This window comes from Sesamum indicum, linkage group LG10 (assembly GCF_000512975.1).
Source record: "Sesamum indicum cultivar Zhongzhi No. 13 linkage group LG10, S_indicum_v1.0, whole genome shotgun sequence".
Taxonomy (NCBI): Eukaryota; Viridiplantae; Streptophyta; class Magnoliopsida; order Lamiales; family Pedaliaceae; genus Sesamum; species Sesamum indicum.
The window spans coordinates 9,849,855-9,873,023 of record NC_026154.1 but is presented as its reverse complement, the minus strand read 5'-3'; the positions used below and the strand labels follow the sequence as shown (position 1 = coordinate 9,873,023).

General features: G+C 38.6%; 1 protein-coding gene across 1 annotated transcript in view; it reads right to left on the bottom strand.

Annotated features, from left to right (window-relative positions):
- The window catches only part of LOC105172285, a 30,529-nt gene extending 13,207 nt beyond the window's left edge, over positions 1–17,322 (bottom strand). Inside the window, exons 1-3 of the mRNA XM_020697407.1 lie at positions 16,929–17,322; positions 16,736–16,783; positions 16,506–16,656 (exon numbers count right to left, since the gene is read on the bottom strand). The gene's annotated coding sequence lies outside the window, so the exon portion shown is untranslated. The remainder of the gene's footprint in view (positions 1–16,505; positions 16,657–16,735; positions 16,784–16,928) is intronic.

Genomic DNA, 23,169 nt, shown 5'->3' with positions numbered 1-23,169 from the left:
GACCGATTTGCAGAATGGTCGGGACTTCGGCTGAATGTACAAAAAAGTCATGTCATTATCTCTCGATCGGCACAAGGTTGGAAGGATCAGATTTTAACAATTATGGGCTTCCAAGAGGGCCAACTACCGATGAGGTACTTGGGTCTCCCTCTACTGTCTTCTAGATTGTCTATATCCGATTGTCAACCACTTCTACTGAAAATTGATGCTCGCATTAAAGAATGGGAAGGAATTTCATTATCATATGCTGGACGTATACAAATCATTAAATCTGTACTTTCAGCAATGAGCATTTATTGGGCGTCTGCATTCATCTTACCGAAGGCTATTATTAAACAAATTGAGAAACAGCTCAGAACTTTTCTTTGGAAAGGCACTTCTACATCGGGATACGCCAAGGTAGCGTGGAAGGATGTGTGTAAACCAATTAAAGAAGGAGGCCAAGGAATTAAGGATATCGGTGTCCTTAACCACTCATTAATAGCAAAGAAGTTATGTGATGTTATTAGATGTGACCGAACATCTATATGGGTTGAATGATTGAAGCAGACACGATTGCACAACACTTCAATTTGGACAATTAATGAGAAGGGAGGATCATGGGGATGGCGGAAACTGCTCCGACTTCGTAACTCTATACTACCTATGACAGAGTTTCTTATTGGAGAGGGGAGGTCATTCTACTTGTGGAAGGACCCGTGGCACCACTTGGACCCACTTATTGCTAGATTACCAAGGGGACCGAGCCTCTTAGGACATGATGAATCCGCCAAACTACAAGTAGTCATTAATGAGGGGCAATGGCAGTGGCCCTTCATTACCGATTTGGAATGTATGGTGATTATTTACATGTTACCCCAGATTCATGGAGGGGATGACAGGATCAACTGGCGGTTTTCAGAGGGACGACCCACTACACAATCCCTATATAGACTTTTTTGTCCACCTGGACCGAAAGTAGGATGGTCTTCACTACTTTCGGGTTCTTTGAAGATTCCCCGTCATAACTTCATTCTTTGGTTAGCAATTCAGGAGAAGCTACCGACAACTAATAAACCATGGATGACGCATCTAGGGGGATGCATTCTCTGTGACGAGGGTGCAGCGGAGACACACACTTACATGTTCTTCCGATGTCGATATAGCAGAGGATGCCTTGCAGCTATACGACATCATATCCGATTTGCTTGGCCCAATCGTGAGTGGACAAGAGACGTGGAATGGGCATCGAGGAAGTGGAGGGGGAAGCATATTGTTAATGTTGCTTATCGAGCATTACTTGGTGCATGCATATACCATATATGGCGAGAGAGGAATTTGAGACGATTTGAGCACACCCATCGACCGGAAGCTGTATTAGCTACTTGCATCATTGAAGACGTTAGATAGAGGATAATTAGTATTAATCTTTCCAGTTCTATTAGTACATGTGCACTCTATAGACTTTGGCGTATCCCTTGGTCTGTTGGGGGTACCACCATTTGATTGTTGTACTTTGTACTTTTTACCTATTTTTTTTTAATGAAACTTACATTTACCCAAAAAAAAAGATGTTTGCCTCGCCAACCTTTGAACCCAATCATGGCCTTGAAGCTAATTAATCTATGACCAATTGAGCTTACAGGTTCTCAAGATGAGGAGACATTCCCTAGAAACGGACATTCTAAGAAGAGATGAAAGTGTGTTTCTAATAGATTTTCCGCGCAAAGTTGACATGCTGCCATAGTTTGTCAATTGTAGATAGCTTTCCAATGATAGCCAACCAAAGAGAAAAGTAATTATCAGCAATCTTGAAAGGCCCTTGAAAGAGAGAGATCCACGTAACATTTGGCCAATCAGGGGCAAATAGCTTGTATGCTGTCGCAGTCTCAATTCACCCTATTGGAGTTGTGTAAGTGAGAGCGTCATCTCCTTCATAAATCATGGGAAGGTCTTCAGTAATTCCCATGATTTCCACTGTTCTGCTGGAAGGCCAGTCCTATCTTCCATGCTGGATAATTGCGGAAATTAAGTGGGGGCCTTGTAGCTATGGGGGCTCTAGGATACATTAAAGAGAACGAACCTCTAGGATACCAAGGGTCAACCCAGAGCTAAATTGAAGAACTTGTCCCAATCTGGAATTCAATAAGCTGTAGCAAAGCTGGTCGAAGCTTCAGAATCTTCAACTCCTCGGGCTTGCAAGTGTTGAATTTTACAATGAAATAGAGGCTGAAGAAAAGCAAAAAAACGGAGAACAGAGTTGGGGCTGAAAGCTGCGTTCTTCATTGATAAACTCCAAAATGTTCAGTTATATAGGTTCAGGGCTCGAACCCCGGATTAAATACACGGTTAAGCACAACTCAACTAACGTAAAAGAATAAACGTTGGACTTGATCACATGGCCCAATAGAAAAAACTGAATAAATGAATCAACAAAACGTACAAAGTAAACAGAAGAAATTGGCAGATGAAAACACGACTTCTGATATCTTGTGTCCAAGCTAAAAGTGCCATAATCTTTCTCATCATCGTCGTCAACCTTGGCATCTCTAGTCTGTAGATCAATAGCTAAGGCAATCATCTGTGTCTGTGCAATCTCAACATCCCCCCCACAAGTAGGAAGTGGGTACAAGGCAACCAACCCCAACTTGCCCACTAAGGTGGCAAAACTCTTGATCCCAAGCCCCTTGGTAAACAACTCCGCAAGCTCCAAGGAGCTGCGGACATGTGAGGGAGCAATAAAACCATCTTTGTAAGCATTCCTAATCACATGACAATCAATTTCGATGTGTTTGGTGCATTCGTGAAAGACTGGATTAGCTATAATATGCAAAACAACCTGGTTATCGCAAAAAAGGTGTATGGGAACCGAGCTAGAAATCCCAAAGTCTGACAATAAAAACAACAACCAACGTAATTCACATACAGTTGCAGCTATGCTCCAGTAGTCCACCTCAATGGTGGAGCGAAAGACAGTCGATTGTTTCTTCGTCTTCCATGAAATCAAGGCATCGCCGAGAAAAATATAGAAATCGGTGAGAGAACGCCGGGAATCCATGTAAGATGTCCAATCGGCATTGCAATATGCCACCATCTCAAATGTTGAATGTGAAGGAAGAAACAGACCCTTTGAAGGGGCACCTTTGAGGTATCTAACAATGTGTAGAGCTACTTTCCAATGCTTGTCACATGGGCGAGTGAGGTACTAACTAAGCTGCTGAACTAAATAAGAAAATCCGGACGAGTGAAAGCAAGGTACAAAAGCCTCCCAACCAATGTTCTGAAACGATCCGGATCAGGAAGTAAAGCACCACCATCTTCACTAAGTTTGAGGCCTAAAGGGAAAGGGGTGGAGACAAACTTGGCGGCCACCAAACCAGTATCTTGAACAATATCGTGAATATACTTGGACTGCACCACAAAGATACCTTCAGAATTACGCCCAATTTCCAACCTAAGAAAATAACGTGCATCATCGAGATCCTTGATTGTGAACAAGGAATGAATATAGTGTTTAACAGATTGAATGTGTTGCATAGAAGTGGTTGTGACTAAAATATCGTCAACATATACGAGGAGGGCCAACATATCACCATCAACGTCTTTCGTGAACAAACAATGGTCATGACCAGATTGTTTAAAACCAAAATCTGTGAGCCTTGCAGTGAGCTCCACATTCCACTGGCGAGAAGCCTGTTTTAACCCATAAATGGAATGTTGTAACTTGCAAACAAGGCCCGGTTGAACTGGATATCCCTCCGGAGGCACCATGACCAGATTGTTTAAAGCCAAAATCTGTGAGCATTGCAGTGAGCTCCACATTCCACTGGCGAAAAGCCTGTTTTAACCCATAAATGGAATGTTGTAACTTGCAAACAAGGCCCGGTTGAACTGGATATTCTTCCGGAGGCACCATGTATAAATCCTCATCTAAGTAGCCGTGTAAAAAAGCGTTGTTCACGTCCATTTGATGTAAAGGCCACCCACATGCAGCAATCAAACTGAGGAACAAACAAACTGTAACCATCTTAGCAACAGGGGAAAAATTGTCTGTATAATCAACCCCTGCAATTTAGTTGAATCCCTTAGCCACGAGATGAGTTTCGTACTATTCTACCGACCCATCAGCTTGGAGTTTTGTCTTGAAAACCTATTTACACCCTATGGGTTTTTTACCAACCGACAAAGTAGTCATCCGCCATGTATGATTTTGCTCCAAGGCATTTAACTCAGCCGCCATAGCTTCTTGCCATTCCTTGTGTTGAACCGCCTCCAAGTACGACCTGGGATCCTGCAAAAAATTGACAAAGAGGCCACAAAAGAAGAGTATGCAGCAATAGAAGGATATAACAAATTAGATTCAGAGACATTGGACACAATATCATTAAGCCAAACAGGCCTAGACTTCTGTCTAGTAGAGCGTTTGAGAATGGGTGAAGCAGGCGTAGGGGGAGAAGCATCTGGAGGTTGAGAAGGAGTAATTTTGTGAGTTGGAACTGGGGCAGTAGAAGAATCCGAATGCACAATCACTGTAGGTAAAGGAATCGAAGGAATAGAAGAGGAAACATGGGCAAAAGGAAAGTGATGTTCATAGAAGCGAACATCCCTTGAAAAAAAAAATCGAACCATTTTCTAGACTAAACAACTTGTATGCCTTTTGATGCATCGAATAGCCAATCAAGACACATTCAAAGCTTTAGAACAGAACTTAGATCTATGGGTATTCAAATTAGTAGCATAGCATAAAACAACCGAATGTTCTCAAATGATGATATTAAGGCGAATGACCATAAAGTAACTCATAAGGGATTAACCAGTGCAGTGATTTATTAGGAGTTCTATTGATCAAATAGGTAACGGTAAGAATCGCATCTCCGCAAAAGCGAATGGGCAAAGATTCCTGAAACAACAAAGCCCTAACCACATCTAGCAAATGTCTATGCTTTCTTTCAATCCAGCCATTTTGTTGAGGGGTATGAGTGCATGAAGTTTGATGCACAATGCCTAGAATGAAATAGAGTAAATTACATTCACGATTGAGGAACTTTGAACCGTTTCCAGATCTTAGAGTTTTAATCTTAAGGTTGAACTGATTTTGAACTAAGGAACAAAATTGCTTGAGGGTGGTAGGAACTTGAGATTGTTGCTTTATAATGAAGGTCCACAAACACTTGGAGTAATCATCTAACAAAGGCAGTACGAATGAGCCCCCACAAAGGTTTGGGGTAGTGTAAGGACCCCATATATCCATGTGCACAAGTGAAAAGGGTGCAGCGGCACGAGAAGAACTATGAGGAAAAGGAAGTTGAGCCCTACTTGGCCTTGTGGCAGATTTCATAAAGTATATCGAGGTGATCATTTTTGCACGCAATGGATGATATTTTGTTTATAGTTTGCATTGAACGATGGCCCAAATGATTGTGCCACACATTTGGAGTACAAGGGGCAGAGCTGAAACAGATTACATCGTGGACAGAAGAGTAAAGAATGGGGCTTGGTCTGTACACATAAACTTTTGGAAAACACTCCTACAACTAGTTCTTCTTTAGTGTCCTGGTCCTGCAAAACACATCTTACCTTAGTGAACAAAAAATGACAGACCCCACGTCAATACAATTGATGAACTGAGATTAAGTTCATAGAAAAATGAGGAATGAAGAAAACATTCTCCAAAATGACTGATTCAGTTAACCTGATAACTCCTATATACTTCACTGGTATCCTTGAATCATTAGGTAAGTGTTTGTAAAGAGGAGTGGAAGGTTTAGCATAAGAGTGAAATAAATTGATGTTGGCACATACGTGGTTAGTGGCCCAGTGTCGATAATCCAGCAGTTCAAGTCAATGATAGGTGGTTTCACAATATTACCTGCAAATTCCTCGTCATAATGTGCAAAATTTGCAAAACTTGTGATTTGGTCTGAGGTGGTAGTATTCTTTTGTAGTAGCTTGAGCAACTCAACCATTATATTCTAGCATTCTGTGGTAATGCTTGCTGTAGTTTATCAGTATTAGTTTCAACACTCGCAGCAAACTCCCTTCCTTTCTGTCTTCGATCAGTCATTGATTTGTACCAATCTGGTACCCCATGCAACTGAAAACAAGTATCTTGAGCGTGTCCTTGTTTCTTATAGTGAGAAAAAATCGACTTTCGCTTATCAAACACAAACTTGTTTCTTTGCAAAGCTTTGTCGCCTTCTCTCCTATTCTCTTTCAAGGCGAATTGACAAGCCACACTATTTGAAGTAGCCTCAATATCCATTTTGTATCAGCCTATGTTGCTCAACTATATAGATCATAGAAAAATCTCTTTTAATGCTTGGTAGTGGATCAAGCATAAGAACTTGACTGCGTTCGTTGTTAAAACTCTCATCAAGGCCCATGAGGAATTGCATTAGTTGATTCCTCGAATTAAGATTTTCTCTAGCTTTGTTAACCCCGCAAGTACATCCGCCACACTTGCATTTAGGAGTCGATGCCAGACAATTCAGCTCGTTCCAGAGCTTTGTTACTTTTGTGAGGTAGGCAGTGAGGGACAACTCTTGCTGTGAAACAGAACCGATTTCCATCTGCAATTGATAAATCATTGGTCCGTTACTTCGGCCATATCTGTCCTAAATCGCAAGCTAGAGTTCTCTTGAGTCTCCACAGTACATAAACGACTTGACAATGTCCTTCAACATAGAGTTCCACATCCACGCAGTAACCATCAAATCAACTTGCTGCCACTGTTCAAAAATTGGCGAACCTAGTGCCGGCTGGGGGAAGCTTTCATCTATGAACTCAAGCTTCATCTTTGTGCCGAGAGAAACATATATTGCTCATCTCCAAATCAGAAAATTTGTACCGTCCAACGACCAAGAGGTCAGTGCAAGATTAGAGTGCTCGGATGGGTGAATGAACAACACATCCTTCTCTGTTATATTTCTGTCTATAGCACCGCATCTATTTTCTTGATGCCAAATCAACTGGCAATCTGTAAACATAATACGATGTGCGTATCCAGAGACCTTCACGAGGAAGGCTCTGATACCATGTTAAATTTTATAATGTAACAGAGGTTGAAGAAAAGAAAAAAACAGAGAAAAAAGTTGGGGCTAAAAGCTGCGTTCTTGATTGATAAACTCCAAAATGTTCAGTAGTACAGGTTTGGGGCTCGAACCCCAGATTAAATACATGGTTAAGCACAACTCAACTAACGTAATAGAATAACCGTCGGACTTGACCACGTGGCCCAATAGAAAAATGAATAAATGAATCAACAAAGCGTACAAAGTAAACAGAAGAAATCGGCAGTTGAAAACACAACTTCTGCTATCCTGCGTCAAAGCTAAAAGTGCCATCATCTTTCTCATCATCATAATCAACCTTGGCATCTCTAGTCTGTAGATTAGTAGCTAAGGCAATCGTCTGTGTCTGTGCAATCTCAATAGTAAATTAGGCCCCATGATACCTTTTGCGTAACCATTACCCAACACTCCTTTCCATAGAAAAGATCACATATGGCTTTCCAGACAGTTGATGACTCCTTTCGGCAACATGAATGCTGAAAACCAATAAATGTTGAGAGAGGCTAGGACAAATTTGATCAGCTGAGTGCGAGCTGCAAAAGAAAGCTGGTAGGTGCCCTAGCCTAAGATCTTATGGTCTAATTTGTTGATAGGAGGCCGGCAATCTGCAATGCTCAATCTAGTGGTGGTGAGTAGGATACTTCACTGGTGGCGTCCAATTTGAAAGTGAAGAATACCAATTATATCCTGCAAATAATCCATTGCAACTTTACAGAGTATCACTTAACTTTTAGAGGGGTTGGCCTTAAGCCCAGAAATGTTATGAAATTTCTCCAAGGATTCTTTAAATAATGTGACTGATTCCAAAGCTTTTCATAAAAGAAGAAGGTCGTTGGCAAAAGAAAGCATCACTAACTTCAATTCCTCACATTTCCAGTGGTAAGAGAAGGTTGTACTATGCTAAATATGAGCTTTAATGATTAAGTTCAATACTTCCATAACTAGGACGAATGGATAAGGAGATAGAGGTTACCTTGTCTTGATCCTCAACCCCTTCTAAAGATAGAGCTCACAGAATTGATATAACTAGTAATCCAATGTCGGAATCGAGCTGGGAAGTTAAATAGTTGCAACATAGCATCTAAGAAGTTCCATTCAATTGAGTCAATGAAGGGAGAGTGGATAGGTTGGGGAATGCGCTAGCAAAAGTGCTGAGGGAGTACAACATAAAACTCATGCATAAACGAAATTAAATGGTGCAACCAAGGGGTGTTCCTTTGGAGCATAATCAAGGAACATTTTCAATAGATTATATTGCTTCTAAATATCATTAGTCATTGAAGGCAATATGATACTGTGGACCTTTCGGTTATCCTCAAACCATTTTTTGAATGAAACATGTTCCTCAGGCGAGGATCTTTCTGACAAGGATGTCGGGAGTGGTTTGTCCAAGATATAATCCTGGTTCTCGAAATTTAGGACAATCCTTAAATTCCACAGCCAGTTGTTATAGTTCGTGCCATTGAATTTGAACTATAACGACTAGTTGCAAAATTTGAGGATTGTCCTCGATTTTGAGAACCAAGGTAATGTCTTGGACAAGCCACCCCCGACGGCCTTGCCAGAAGGATCATGACATGAGGAATGTGTTACATTCGAAAAATGGCTTGAGGACAACCAGAAGGATAAAATAATAAGACTAAAATCATAAACGGTGTAAGTTGTGGGACGTAAATTGCAATTTTCTCGGGCAAAGAGAAAGGGAAGATTGGCAATTCACAACAATCGAAGGCAAATAATGTCTCCATGCACTGCCAAGTAAAAGGGCATTGGAAGAGGGAGAATCAAGGTATGTTTGTGATTGAAGTGATTATGATAACTAATTCTTCTTTTTGGGTATTAGATACTGGCTTGAGAGCGTACAACTGCAATAACTTACAGGTGTTGGAAAAAAGCAGAAAACTAAGGATGAGATGATCCTGAGACTAGGGGATGACAAGGTTGCGGAAGCTGTATGATTTGTCAACTTAGTTGTTAGTAATCATGTTCGGATTGAATTAAAAGACTGTTTTATATACCGAGCATATTTCCATTCCTGTTTTAGATAATAATGGTTATGCATTAACATCAATAAAAGTAGTTTTTATTTGACGAGAGATAATGTCTCTCATCTGCATTAACGAATCATCTAACATTCTCCAACAGTTTAATTAGATTATGACTGGCCAACACAAACGAAAATTGGATAATCATGATAACGCATAGATTAGCATGCGAGGCTAGGCCATATCTCTCAAGATAGGATGAGAAAGTTGGTAGACTCAAAATGTTTGGAGTAGACGATTTGGATAACCTACCAACTTGCGCGTCCTATCTGAAAGGAAAAATAACCAAGAAGCCTTTTGTTAGACAAAGCATGCTCGCCAGCTGTCTATTGGATTTGACCACTAAATAGTCTGACTAAGTAAAAGGACATTTGTGGACCACTAAAAATACTCCAGCTAGAGGAGGATACTCATCCTTCATAACCTATACCGATGATTCATGGTATGATTATCTTTACCTTATGAGGTAACAGTCTAAGACCTTTGGAAGGTTTAAAGAGTTCAAACTTGAAGTAGAGAATCAAATTAGCCAGAAGATTAAGACCTTTCTATCAGATTTAGGCAGAGAGCATTTAAGTGGTGAATTCATTTATTACTTAAAAGAGAATGAAAGTCTCTCTCAATGGACTCCTTCTAGAACGCCACAACTAAATGAGGTGGCTGAGAGGAGAAATTGGACCCTATTGGACATGGTTTGATCCATGATGAATTTTATCGAGTTGTCCCTATTTTAGGGATATGCCCTTGAGATGGCAAACAAGTTGCTTCATATCGCGCCATCTAAGACAATATTCCAGACGCATATGAGATATGGCATGGCAAGCCTACATTCTACAAGTACTTAAGCAATAATTAATATTTTTCAAAAAACATGCAGAAATTGAAAAATTCAATTTTATGATAAAACGGCCGAAAAACGGCCCAGTCGTCGGCCGTCAGCAGTAGCGGTAGCCCATCGGCCGCTCAGTCGGCCACACGCGCACACTGCCTTCCTGCGTGCGTATGTTGTGCACTGGTCGGTAGTGCATTGCTACAGTGCCAGTTATTTTTTTTTATTTCAACACGTTATACTAAAATTAAAACAAGGTAGACTCGCACTAATTGTCGCATTCATTTTATGAGTGCCGCATTTCATCGGTGATAGAGGAGTTATGTTTTTGCAATCTTAGTGGGTTGATTGGCTAGGTGTCGAATCGACTTAACTGACTAGCAGAGATTGTCATATGGAAGCTTTGGAGGCTATAGTCGGTATGACTTAGATCTCCGGTTCAGATAGTACGAGAGTAGTCTTTGGACTTGATGAATCACGGTAGTCACATGCATACGATAGCTGTATTTTGGATGTGCGCGAGAGATGATTGTGTTACAAATGCAATCATTATAAGCCTCGTCTAGTGCAGTCAGAATATGTAGTGAGGACGGTGAATTCCTAAGAATAGGATCCATCCCCTATTAGTATATGATGGAGGTATCTCCTATGCACTTACAGACACGTCCACACCTTATGAACCTGTGGTCATAGTGGTTATCGAATAGGAAAAGAGATTCCTATATCGACCAATTAAGCATAATGCGGTCTCAAGTATTAAAGCGTAGTGCCCAGTCCAGAATGGGAACTGACATCAAATTCCATGCCCCTAGATTAAGGCTGAGAGATGATAGTCGAAAAGACCGTACCCATATGCATGCGGGAGCCTAAATGTTCACACGGATATTTACCTAGTCTCTAGTGTCATAGACCGTTGCTAGACGGCCCAAATCAATTCTCAATTTTCAATCAGCTAGCTAGCATCAAAGAAGCACTGCCGACAAGGGAGGGGGAAAGGGTAGGTATTTAAATTGGGGTGCAAATTAGCCACATGGATAGAGTTCCCTCTCATCCACCATCACTTAACTTCAAGCATCAGAGCTACAGGCTTTGTTTCTTGGTTGTTCGATTCTTTTTTCCAGGGCGAGGATGCACAGGGTGCTGGTGAAGATTGAAATCTATATGCTTGAAGCTAAGAGAATCATCCTAGGCTTATTCTCCAAGTAATACTATGCTTATGGATGAGTATGGCTACTCTTCAACCTAGCCTTACCTCACTTTGAGCCAACACCATATTCTCAATTCTTCATTCAAACCAATCGGAAGTTACTGAGAAATAAACAAAGAAAAATATATGGCAAAATTTCACTTTTGGTCCCACTAAATAGGGTCATTCTCACTTTTGGTCCCGCGCTTTAGATGCTCAACACTTGTAGTTCCAAAACCCTAATTTTTTAACACTTTTAGTCCCGCGCCGTTAAAAATTGATGGAAACAGCACGTGACTTGTCACGTGCCGTTAGTCAACTGGTATGGTACATGTTGGTCAACGGCAAAATATCACTTTTGGTCCCACTAGATAGAGTTATTCTCACTTTTAGTCCCACGCTTTACGTGTTCAACACTTGTAGTCCCAAAATTCTAGGGCCCGTTTGGTTGTGTTTTCATTTTCATTTTTAGTTTCCAACATTTGGAAATAGGTATAAATGCTTTATTGGTTTTTGTGCGAAAACTGATAATATATTTGGATTAGTTGTTTCCAAATGTAGGTATATAGGTGTGAGAATGTTGAATATATGTATATGTATTTTTGATGTGACAGAAATTGGTTATAAGAGTTGACCAAATTGATTGAACATTTGTGTCTTTTTCTATTCATATTTATGCATAGATATATACATATATATTGTGAATGCCAAATAAAAATGTGAAGAATTTACTTTATTCAATACTTTATTTAAATAAGTTAGGTCTAAATTAAAGAAATAATTTAATATGACCAAGACATCAACAATATAATTCTGTTGATATTTTTAATTTCAATTAAAATATTTTTTTTTGATTTTATATATATCAATAAAATAGTATTTTATATTAAGGTGCAATATAAATTTTTTAACACCTTTAGACCCACTCCGTATTTATGTCAAAATTTAGTAATTCTTATGAATTAATCTAAAAATCATAATAATAATAATAATAATAATAATATTAATAATAATAATAAAAATAATAATGATAATGATGATGATGGTTGAACAATTCTAATTATTATTTTTATTAGATATATAATGAGATTAAAAAGTTTAATTATTATTTTTATTAGATATATAATGAGATTAAAAAGTTTAATCAATAATTACGATATCTTAAAATTTGGACACTTGATTGATACGAAATTTAAATATATACAAGATTGTATCTATTAGATCATATCAGACGGTATGATTTAAAATCACATGGCCTGATTCAACGATGCACCGTCTTGAATAATTATTCTTATGTTTCAATATTAGATGGTTTGGGTGTATTTTTAGCATCTTGTTTAATTTTTTTTCTTGGGTTTGGGTGTGTTTTCAGGGGACAATGATTTGTTTATTTCTTGTTGTTGTTGTTTGGTTTTATAAAAGAGTTGTAATGTTGTATGGAAGACCATTATCGATTAGCAAAATTTCTGAAAAATTTTGTATGTAATGTTGTAAAATTCCTCTCCTTCCCACCTCTATTCTTCTGCAATTTCTGGAACAAAATCGAGCTCGAGCTCGAGCTCGAAAATAATGTATCGAGCTCGAGCTTGTCAAGCTCGAGGTCAAACAAAGAACCCTCTCACACTCAGTTTCTTTTTCCTTCCCAGCCTCATTCATGGCAGCTCTTAGGCCTCTCTGTCTCTCTGCATTTTACCATACCAGTGGTATTTGACTGAGAAGTTGCAAGATTTGGTCCAGAGGATGACTCAATGAACACAGTTCAAACAAAGAACCCTCACACACTCAGTTTCTTTTTCCTTCCCAGCCTCATTCATGGCGGCTCTTAAGCCTCTCTGTCTCTTTGCATTTGCATTCTTCTCACTCTCACTCACTCTGCTTCAAATGTTGAGTTGCTTTTGATGAAGATTAAGCTTTCACTGCAAGGAACCGCCGAGAACTTGCCGTTGTTGTCCTGGAATGTCTCAGTCTCACTCTCCATTAGGGTTTTGGGACTACAAGTGTTGAAAACGTAAAGCGTGGGACCAAAAGTGAGAATGACCCTATCTAGTGGGACCAAAAGTGATATTTTGCCGTTGACCAACATGTACCATACCAGTTGACTAACGGCACATGACAAGTCACGTGCTGTTTCCGTCAGTTTTTAACGACGCGGGACTAAAAGTGTTAAAAAATTAGGGTTTTGGGACTACAAGTGTTGAGCACCTAAAGCGCAGGACCAAAAGTGAGAATGGCCATATTTAGTGGAACCAAAAGTGAAATTTTGCCAAAATATATTATATAGAGATAAATGTGTGTATGTGTAGAATGGCATTTCTGTCGATGCACATCTAAATCAATGACTAATTGGTTTTAAAGTAATGATTCCATTTTACATTGACCATGGCCTAGTCAACCAATTATTATTCCAAATGATTGTTTACTCTCCAGAAATTCTTAATGAGGTCAAATGCAATTAACTGAATCGGAGATTTAAGAGAAAAGGAACTAAATTTCGAACAAAGTATTGCAAGAGGTACCATTGGTATGTTATACTGCATAAGGACCCCAGCAACATATGCAGAACCAGAATACTAGCCTAAAACTGGAGATGGAGTATAAGAGTAATTCACTGTAAATAAATCCTCAGGCAGTGCTTTTCTCCCACTCGATTTCGCTTCTGATGATTCTGTCCGGAATCCAATTGAGGTTCCCATGGTAGGAGCTGTTTCAAAGTTGCCAACTTGTGCAACAGACCAGGTGGCCTATGGGCATTTAGCGCAAGTGAATTCCATGTCTATTAAACATCCAGGGCAATTACTTCTTGAAGAAAATCAAGTATACAAGAAAGAACATTACATTCACATGCCATACCTCGTTTCTTGAAGATCCACTAACAACAGGGGTAACTAGTTGAGAAACCGGCTAGTCAATACCTCCAGGGAGAACAAAATGATTTTGAGAATTCATGGTAGTCCATTGTCCTCTAACAAGATCATTGGCAAGCAGGCTACCTTCAACATTGACCAACTGTTGTGGTACTGACCAATAAATACAAAGGATGACAGAAAAGATGAGCCTTGGGAGCTACTAGATTGGAATGATGATGAGTTGCCCACAGAAGCAGAGGCGCTGGACAAGGACTCCACAAGCTTTAGCACTTGTAAAGCCTTTGGAAGGTTGTCACAGAACAAAAGATGCAGAACCGAAGCTCATTATTATTTAATACTTACTATATGCCGCTGCACGTTGTAAAGACAAACGTTGAGAAATTAGTGCACACATATTGAGGCCCCTGGAAAGAAATAGTCAGCCCATCACTTAAATTATAACATAACAGAAAGCTTCACAATACAAGTTCAAGCCTAACCGCCCCAACACAATAAGGCAGGTGAATTTCTGATCATTGAAAATAATTGAAATAAAATATAATGTTCATGCCCATAGTACAGACCCATCAATAGCATAATCCTTCATTTCTATAACAGTGTCAAGAACTACAGATCGCCTCTGTTAGATGTAAAGTTAAACACATGCAAAGTGCAGAGTTGCACTTAGTAAGAAACTCATTAAATAAGCTTTTCATGAAAAGCATCTAGTCGGTCCTTTAAGGAGTAACTCTCTTTCAGCATCATGAGTGGTTTGACCTACAAGTCCTAGAATCTAAAACATTGTGCTTTGTTCTTGTAGCTTGCTATCTCGATGGAGAGTGTTTTGTACATCTGATTAACCAATTGAAACAAACAACAACCAACGACGACCATGCTAGCAAAGGATATTAATGGATTCAATCCTGCTCATGGTGCCAACACCTAGTATAAGGTGAATCAAGATGTTGTGGACTGATTGAACAAGTTGAAGTCAGGTGAGTTTTTGTCCCTATCATTCTCATGAAGAAAGACTGGGCTAGGGAGTAAATCCTCTAGCATCCCTAAAGACCTATTGCATTGGGTAAGCATCTAATGTGTAGCCTCACCTGAAAACTCAATTTTTTGGTCAGAAATTCTTAAGATAAAGAATAAGTAATTAAGCTCCTTTGCCAAGGAAAATGAACTTCAGAGAATTGGAGATAAAATGTCCAATTCCTCAGCAACCATGGAACTTCAACATTCCAATTAGCCACTAGACAGATCTTTATTATATTAGATCGTATTCACGTTATAATTATCCAACCATTTGGAGAGTGGACAATTAGAGTTCTAACTATTCTCAATCTTATCTGATTTACCATATGTAAAAAGACGGAGACACTTAGTCCCGCGCTCTCCTTGTAGGGTTTCTGGTTGTATAAATGCTAGCAACATTAGAAGTTTCCAAGATATAACTAAAAAGTAGAGAGAGCATCCAAATACGCCAATTGCTCCAAGCTAATGGCTTTGATAAACAGATTTAACAGCAGGATTAAGGTAGGGTCTTCTTGTATTGTCTTCTCAACAAAATGAATGGAGTAAATGGAATAAAAAATACTCATCAAGTTTCTTCTACACTGTGACAATTATTGTTTTTGGGCATTAACAATTAGTAGAAGAGCCTTGTATTTCATCAATATTTGTAAATTAAACAGTATATGAAATAATCCATTCTCATTCTCCAAATCAAATTTCAAGTTTTCAAAGGAGAGCTTCTTTTCATGTAATGTGAAGAATGTGTAGAACAGTGGTACAGTTGGCCAAGCTCATGAACCTTTCAAAAGGTACAACAACTAGCAGTTACATCTATAAAGGAAATAAACATAAAACACAGTAAAATAAAAAAGAAAAGCACCCAGAAACAGAGGAAATATGGATATGGTATAGTCGCACTCTATAAAAAATATGGTGATCGAAACCTAAGCTTCTGTGGACTGGTTGATGTAAAGTTGTAAAAATAGTCATGCATTACACTGTTGCAAACATATTAGTGTCTTCTCTAGGAAAAGAGCAGCAGAGACACAACATTCAGACACATAGGACCGCATGCCAACTAAATAATGGTACAAATATTTTGCTTTCGCTCCAGTTGTTTACGTATATCACCAATTTATTTGTACTATTACTCATCAATTAATGTATGCACAACATTTGAATAATGATACATTGGGTGTTCCATAGAACATTTAACATTGGGACTGTGATATCAGGGCTCATAAGGCTAAGGAGACAACTAAATGAGAACGAATTCCCAAAAGAGACTTCCAGGTTTAGTATTGTATATCCGTTTTGGGGTGACAAGAAGTCATATCAGTTTGGTTTGGCCCATACAAATTAATAGAAGAGTAAGATCCGGGTTCCACAATTCCTGACGTGCCTTTACGGAAGTGATCCAGATAACTTTGAACAGCAATTTCGAATATTAAATGTTATTCAAGCTTGGAAAGTGGAAACCGAAAGAAGCATTGTAAAACAATGGAAGCAATCCATGAAGACAAGCAAGAAGCATACCAAACTGTTGCAGTTGATACATCTGCGATTCTTAGGAAGCTTCAGAAGATTCCGTATAGTTCTCTCATTCTTCTCATCCTTTTTAAGTCGATTCGCCATCTCAATACCAACAGAGTAAACCCCATCACTTTTTCTTCACAATTCAATCTACCTATCAACTAAACAATTAATAGAAGGACAGAGGTATACAGAAACACCAATTCTGGGATCAGAACTACAGGGTTTCAAACCTTCAGAGAATCAGATCTGGTCAATAAAAGTCGCCTAAGCAAACTTGCCTGTAGAAGACAGACCAAAAAGAAAAAATTGAAGAACCACAAACTTGAAGAGCCCACACCTCTTACTTACTTGATAAAAGTAACAGTCCAATTGAACAAACTTCAAGAAGGAAAGCCAGTATTGACCCAGTAGAAGTTAATGGACCTGATCGGCAAAGGACAATCTCATAGATCAATGAAGGTCTGCTTAGCGATGATGGATCTCAAGTTTATCCTTTTACAACTTAACTTTAAGAAAGACTAGAAGCAGAGAAAAACACAGCTCCCTTTTGCTGTTGAAAAGGTACGAAAAAAACATAGAAAAGAGAACATAGGGAGAGAATATTAATCAGAAATTAGAATGAGAGATCGTATCGAGTGTGCCGAGAATATAGGGCATGAAAACCGAGTTCTCGATTGCCTTGCCTTGGCTAGCTATTAAAAGCGGCTATACTTTCAAACATACAAAAGCCTATCAATTATACATGGTGGGTCTGACTCGGTGCAGTGGAGGGGAACTACATAACCTCGAATGAGGCTTATACTTTATTCTAGAACGATGCCCCGATTGTAATATGGGTTACACTCTTGAGAGGAATAATTTCATTATGTGGCTGGCGCTCATCGACAAACTAACCACTATGGATGTTCCTTGGCTCCAATTGACAAATTGAAATTGTGTCTTATGTGAGGATGGACTCTTGGAAACACATGAGCACGTGTTCTTTCAATATGCTTTTTCTGCGAAGTGCTTACAATTACTGGGAAACGAGGTCCGCTTTACTTGGCCAGATCTTCTGTGACATGCGGCTATAACCTGAGTATCAAGACAATAGAGAGGAAACATGTTATTAACGCATCAAGAAGGCCTGTGCTAGCTTCCTTACTGCATCATTTGTGGATGAACCAAGTCCAACTTCGAATTATGAGTGATAAGTTAGTATATAGCGTGGGCGCTTGCCTATTGTTTAGAATTTGGAAAATCCCATGGGAACAACGCTAGTTTGGCAAGCAAGATGAGGTGTGATACTGCACTTCGTTTCTGTATGATAAATTATACTCCTTTTTCAATTTTATGCAATTAATCTTTCCCAAAAAGAAAAGGTATATACTTAGTTATTTTAAAATTCATAAAAGCTAAAAGTGTAAGATAAGAAGGTTGTTTAAATGATAAAAATACCCACCCAAATCGTATTAAAAATTCTAATCATGGCCCAAGAACTGCGTGCCCGACCCGACAATCTGAAACTAAAGCCATTGAATTCTAACACGTGGATTCGTACAAAAGTACAAACATATGACCTACATAAATACTCTGAATTACTTAGAGCCAAAGTACGTCATCTTTTGAGATAATATACTTGTGTTATACTTCAATCTCGCACCTGAACAGACTCCCAACAAGACTAACGTTTTGCTTGTTTTCTCAGGTTCTAGCACTTGTCTCCGATTTGGCAACCCATGGATGTCTATGCGACCTCTACCTAAATCAATTTGGGCCTATAGCCTAGGAAAACTTGAAATACGCCAGCTAAGTAGAATTCAACATGTACTATCACTTCCATAAAAACAAGGACCATAATATACATGAGTTACTTTAAAGAATACATCATTAATAGCGATAATAAGATTATGGAGATCAATCTATCATGATAGGGAATTTAAAACAAAGATAGGAAGTCAGTGAGACGCTTGAAGAAGAGAGAAGTTTAGGAAAGAATGTAATGAACGATAATGAGGTTGCGGATAACATCCCTATGAAAGTGAAGTCCACACTATAGCACAACTAACAATTTGTAACTCTGCGAAAGCCAAGAAAAAAATACATCAAAAATTTACGGGAACAAAGTTCAGGCCACCAGGCATTAAGTGTTGGGGATATGGAAGAAATAATACTCGATAAGAGAGAATTTGGAATGTGTGGTAGGATCCCAAAATCATCCCATGGTTAAAAAAAAGGACATAGCCAATACTGTACGTAAGGTACTTGTTATCAATGGGGGTTTGGTGGATATCTTGTTCATGGACGTTCTAAGAAGAATAGAATTGAAAGTTAGAACCATACATCTTGTTCATACACCATTAGTAAGGTTTGGAAGAATAGAGGTTTTGCCATTCGGCACGATAGATCTCCCGATCTCTATGGGAACTAAATGAAGTAGGAGAACTAAATGATCAAGTCATATAATATGATCTTTGGAAGACTGGGATTGGATCTATTTTAGACTATAATATCCACATTTCATTAATATAAAATTCCCCATAAAAAGTGAAATTGGAGAGGTGTGGTGAAACCAAGTAGAGGTTAAAGAATGATACAATTTCTCTACAAAAGAGAAGGAGATAGAAAAGGCTAAAACAAGAGAAAAGGTGAAGTTTGATCAGAGTATGAATGTGGATTCCACATAAGATCCTAAAACTTTCACCACTAGAAGATGGCAAAAATCAGAGACTTGAAAGGAGAATTGAACCTATTGAAGGGCATAAACTGGTAGAATTCATACTAGTGGTCCCGAACAAGACAACCAAGAGCTAGCTCCTAAAGACTGAGGTTTTGATGGTAAATTTTCTTAGCAAAAATGTGGACTTATCACCTAGAACCCATTTGATTTCTAGGGTATAAATCCGTAGTTGTTCACAGACTAAACATGGACCCAGAGGAAAAAATGGTAAATCAAAAGAAGAAAACATTCAGGGCAAAGAGGAAGAAGTGATGTCAAATGCAGTTGTGGTACCCAAATAGCTGGGGAAAGGGCAGATGTGTACTGATTTTATGGATTTCAATAAAGCTTGCTCCAAAGACCTATTTCCCTTGCCTGACATAGACCTTTTAGTGGATTTCACAGTCGGTTGTGTCCTGTTTTTTGTGATGGACGCCTATCAAGGCTATCTTTAGATATTTATGGCTGAAGAAGGTAGGGTGAACACCTTATTTGCCAATAGAAAAAGAATTTATCTCTACTATAGCTCCCCTCCTTAATACATTCTATCACATCAGAAACTCACACTTAGCCCAATAAGATAAATCATATTTTTACTCGGTACATTATGTAGACATTACAGAATGGGGTACAATAGGAAAAAACAAGAACATATTCTTATTTTAGAAAGAGAGTACTTAACTAGTAAAGTCATAAGATTATAAGCAAGAAATTGGGTTTCAGGAGTAAAACTTCCTAGATTATAAGCATTGAAAGGTTGAGATAGCTTCATGCCCTCAGTGTCTTCCAGCTCGTATGCTCCAAACTTGAAAATTCGGGAAACCATGTAAGGACCTTCCTAGTGCCAGTTTTCTGAATGGTTTGAGGGCGCTTGCTCACCTGAGTACGAGGTCTCCTACTTGGAATTTTCTTTTTTTCACTCGTCTATTGTAGGTGCTGAACAACTTCTATTTTTATCTTTCATGCTAGTCCAAGCATGCTCTCGAGCTTCATCTATCAAGTCAAGGTGGGTAAGTATTAGGGCGTTATTGCTTTCCTAATCGTAGTGCTGGATTTTGTTGAAATAATCGGTATGGCCTGGGAACATGGCGAAAGCGTAAAATAAAAAAATTATTAAAAAGATTCAAAGAGGTGTTCCTTTTCAAATTCCCGAGTATTCAGTGTTTTTCAAAAGCATAATAATAAACATATAAACATGTTAGACAAGTGGCTAGAGGATGAAACAAAAGGCATAGAAACAAAACATGAAACTTTACCATTTTGTCTCTATAGTTGAGCAGCAACATGTGTTGTTCCCTTTACGTTCTCTCGTTCCATTTGCTTTAGGATCCAAATTAGAACCCCTCTAACTTGTCCACACCATACTATGAAAAGATATAGTTCTTTTTCTATTGCTAGATAGAACAAAGAACAAGAAGAAAAACAACTCCAAACTAACACTATTGATTAGTGCTTTGGATTGTTTTATGTTTCAACTCAAATCCAATTCAATATAGAACAATATTTTTTAGAGAGAAAATGAGCAAATTCCGTGGCTAATGTGATGGTTATGCTTGATATGTGTGTAGTTTCATATATTACATACAATTGAATTCAAAATTCAATAAAGGAAAATTGCAATTTTGGTCTCGTTAGATAAGGCCGTTATCACTTCTAGTCCCACGCTTTTCATGGTCGACACTTATGGTCCCCTAGTTTCCAAATTTTAAAAATATTGGTCCTTTAATAAAATCTTTTAGCTATTCTTAGATAATCTATCCCTATGCTCAGAAATAGGCCCAACATGGTTCCAAAATAAATTAAGACCCCATAAAGTCATACCTTGCTTTGACCGCTTTGTTTCTGGGTATTTCAAGTCCTCGATTTTACGGACTTCCTACAACCACACTACCGCAGTAGATGGTTCGCATGCACTTGGCTCCTTCTATAACAAACAACACAGTCCTATTTAGAAAACCTTAGGGCGTAAAAGGAATTCCAATACAGGGACTTAATAGAATTTTGGATAAACAGCTTGAACAAAAGCCTTATTTTTATTGAAGAAATAAAGAGAATATTACATAGATATTAATTCTCCGTTGGAAGAGACGACTGTTTAGCCTCTCAGATTATAGAGGACTTGACTCGTTGGGGAAACTCCCATAAACTAAAAAATTAAAATACTACAAAAGACTGAAAAACCCAGAATTCTTAATGCTGTGAAGAGTAGGAGAAGTTTTCTGATGATTCCCCTCTGCTTCATTGCATCTTTATTTATAGGCGTCCACGGACTCAAATCGGACTCCAAACTTAAATTTTTATGATGTCATTGCATTCGTCATCATCTTGTCTCTTCCGAATGACGCCATTGCATACGTCTTTGCCTCGTCCTTTCCAGTTGTTGGTCATGATAGCTTATTGGTCATGTGATTTCCAGTTGGCTTCTTTGCTGATTGTTGGCCTTTGTCGTATTCTACCGATAGTTTTATCCTTACTTTTTTTAATTTTTTTTAATTTTTACTTCTTTTGTAAAAATTTTTCTCTTTCCCTCTTTCCCTTGTCCTGGTCTAGTTCGGATTTATTTTGTGTGACCAAAATTTTTGTCCCGAACAGGGACTTCTCTTATTTTTCACAGCAAGGGCATAAATGGTTATGCTATTGCCCAACATGCAACCTGTTGCACGTTTTCATCCTTGTAGCCTCGGTCGCCAACAACTTATTCTCCTAGATTAAAATTCTCTTCTTCTCAAATAAGCTTTTTGTGAACTTAGTGTTTTTTTCCTGTCAAGGAATTTAACATAAACTAATCTGTTCAGTCTACTGGAGAAGATTTTGAATGGATATTTAACTTTGTCCATCTTAGTGAGACAGACCCATAATCCTCAAGCTCTTTCGGTAGAGATACTATTTTCGTTGATGGATGATACCAGGGGAGCTTCTCCTGAGGCACCTTTGATTTTATTGAAAGCTACCATGTCTGGCCTCTGCAACTTCATGAAATGAATGCTGGATGAGACCCCTTTCCTGGAGTTTCTAGAGCAACTGATAAGAGTTTTATCTCCAAAACATCGCCTCTTTTTAGGTCGGGGTTGTTTTGCTATGAATCAAAGACCGCCCCACTAATCCGTTCCGGAAGTTTTGAAATTTTTGAAAAACTTGTTGACATAGTATGAACTGAAGCAAGAGCTCCAAAATCATACCATTCTCGGATAGCTTCTGGTTTCGACCTTTCTAACATCCAGACCCTATTATACTTTTCGAATGTTTCGATAATGGTCTTGCGTGGGATCACTCCTTTGCCGGAAATTAATTTTTCCCACATGCGCTGATAATCCTGCCAAGCAAAGTAAGATATCGACTCGTTAGTATTAACCTTAGAAGTGCATGTCATTGGCCTAAGGCTAATCTCACCCTCTTTAACCCCAGAGGTGCTGGGTTTACTTGAATATACAGGAGAATCTACAAGAGTTTGTACTTCCTAAGACTCAATTGTTGCCATTTCACCAGAGTCTGGTGATGGCATTGTGCAGTTGGTACTCGAATTCGATGCTACAGGTCTAAAGCCCTGTACTTTAAAGGCATGTTTAGGGTCATGCTCCCTCAACTCGTGAGTCATCTCTAAAGGTGATGCCTTCCGAATTGGTTCTCGTAATTCGTTCCATAGCGATGTGGATGCTAGTAAGGAACTCTTTATTGCAACCTGGATTGTGTCTAGATCAGCTTTTTGAATTTGTCCGGCAACTTGGGCATTCACCGCTAGCTGTCCGAATTTTCTATCAAACTCCTCAAGGTTTCTCGGAGATGCCTAAGTTTCAACATGATGAAGTTTGCTTTAGATATCTCCATCTCTCGTCAGAAAATCTGCAAGAACATTTTTATGAGATTTTATAACGACAATATTATAACAATAATATTGGCATTCAACTTGCCAACTAATAATACGAGCTTTCTCTATTTTCTATTCTAATTTATTTTTTAAGAAACCAA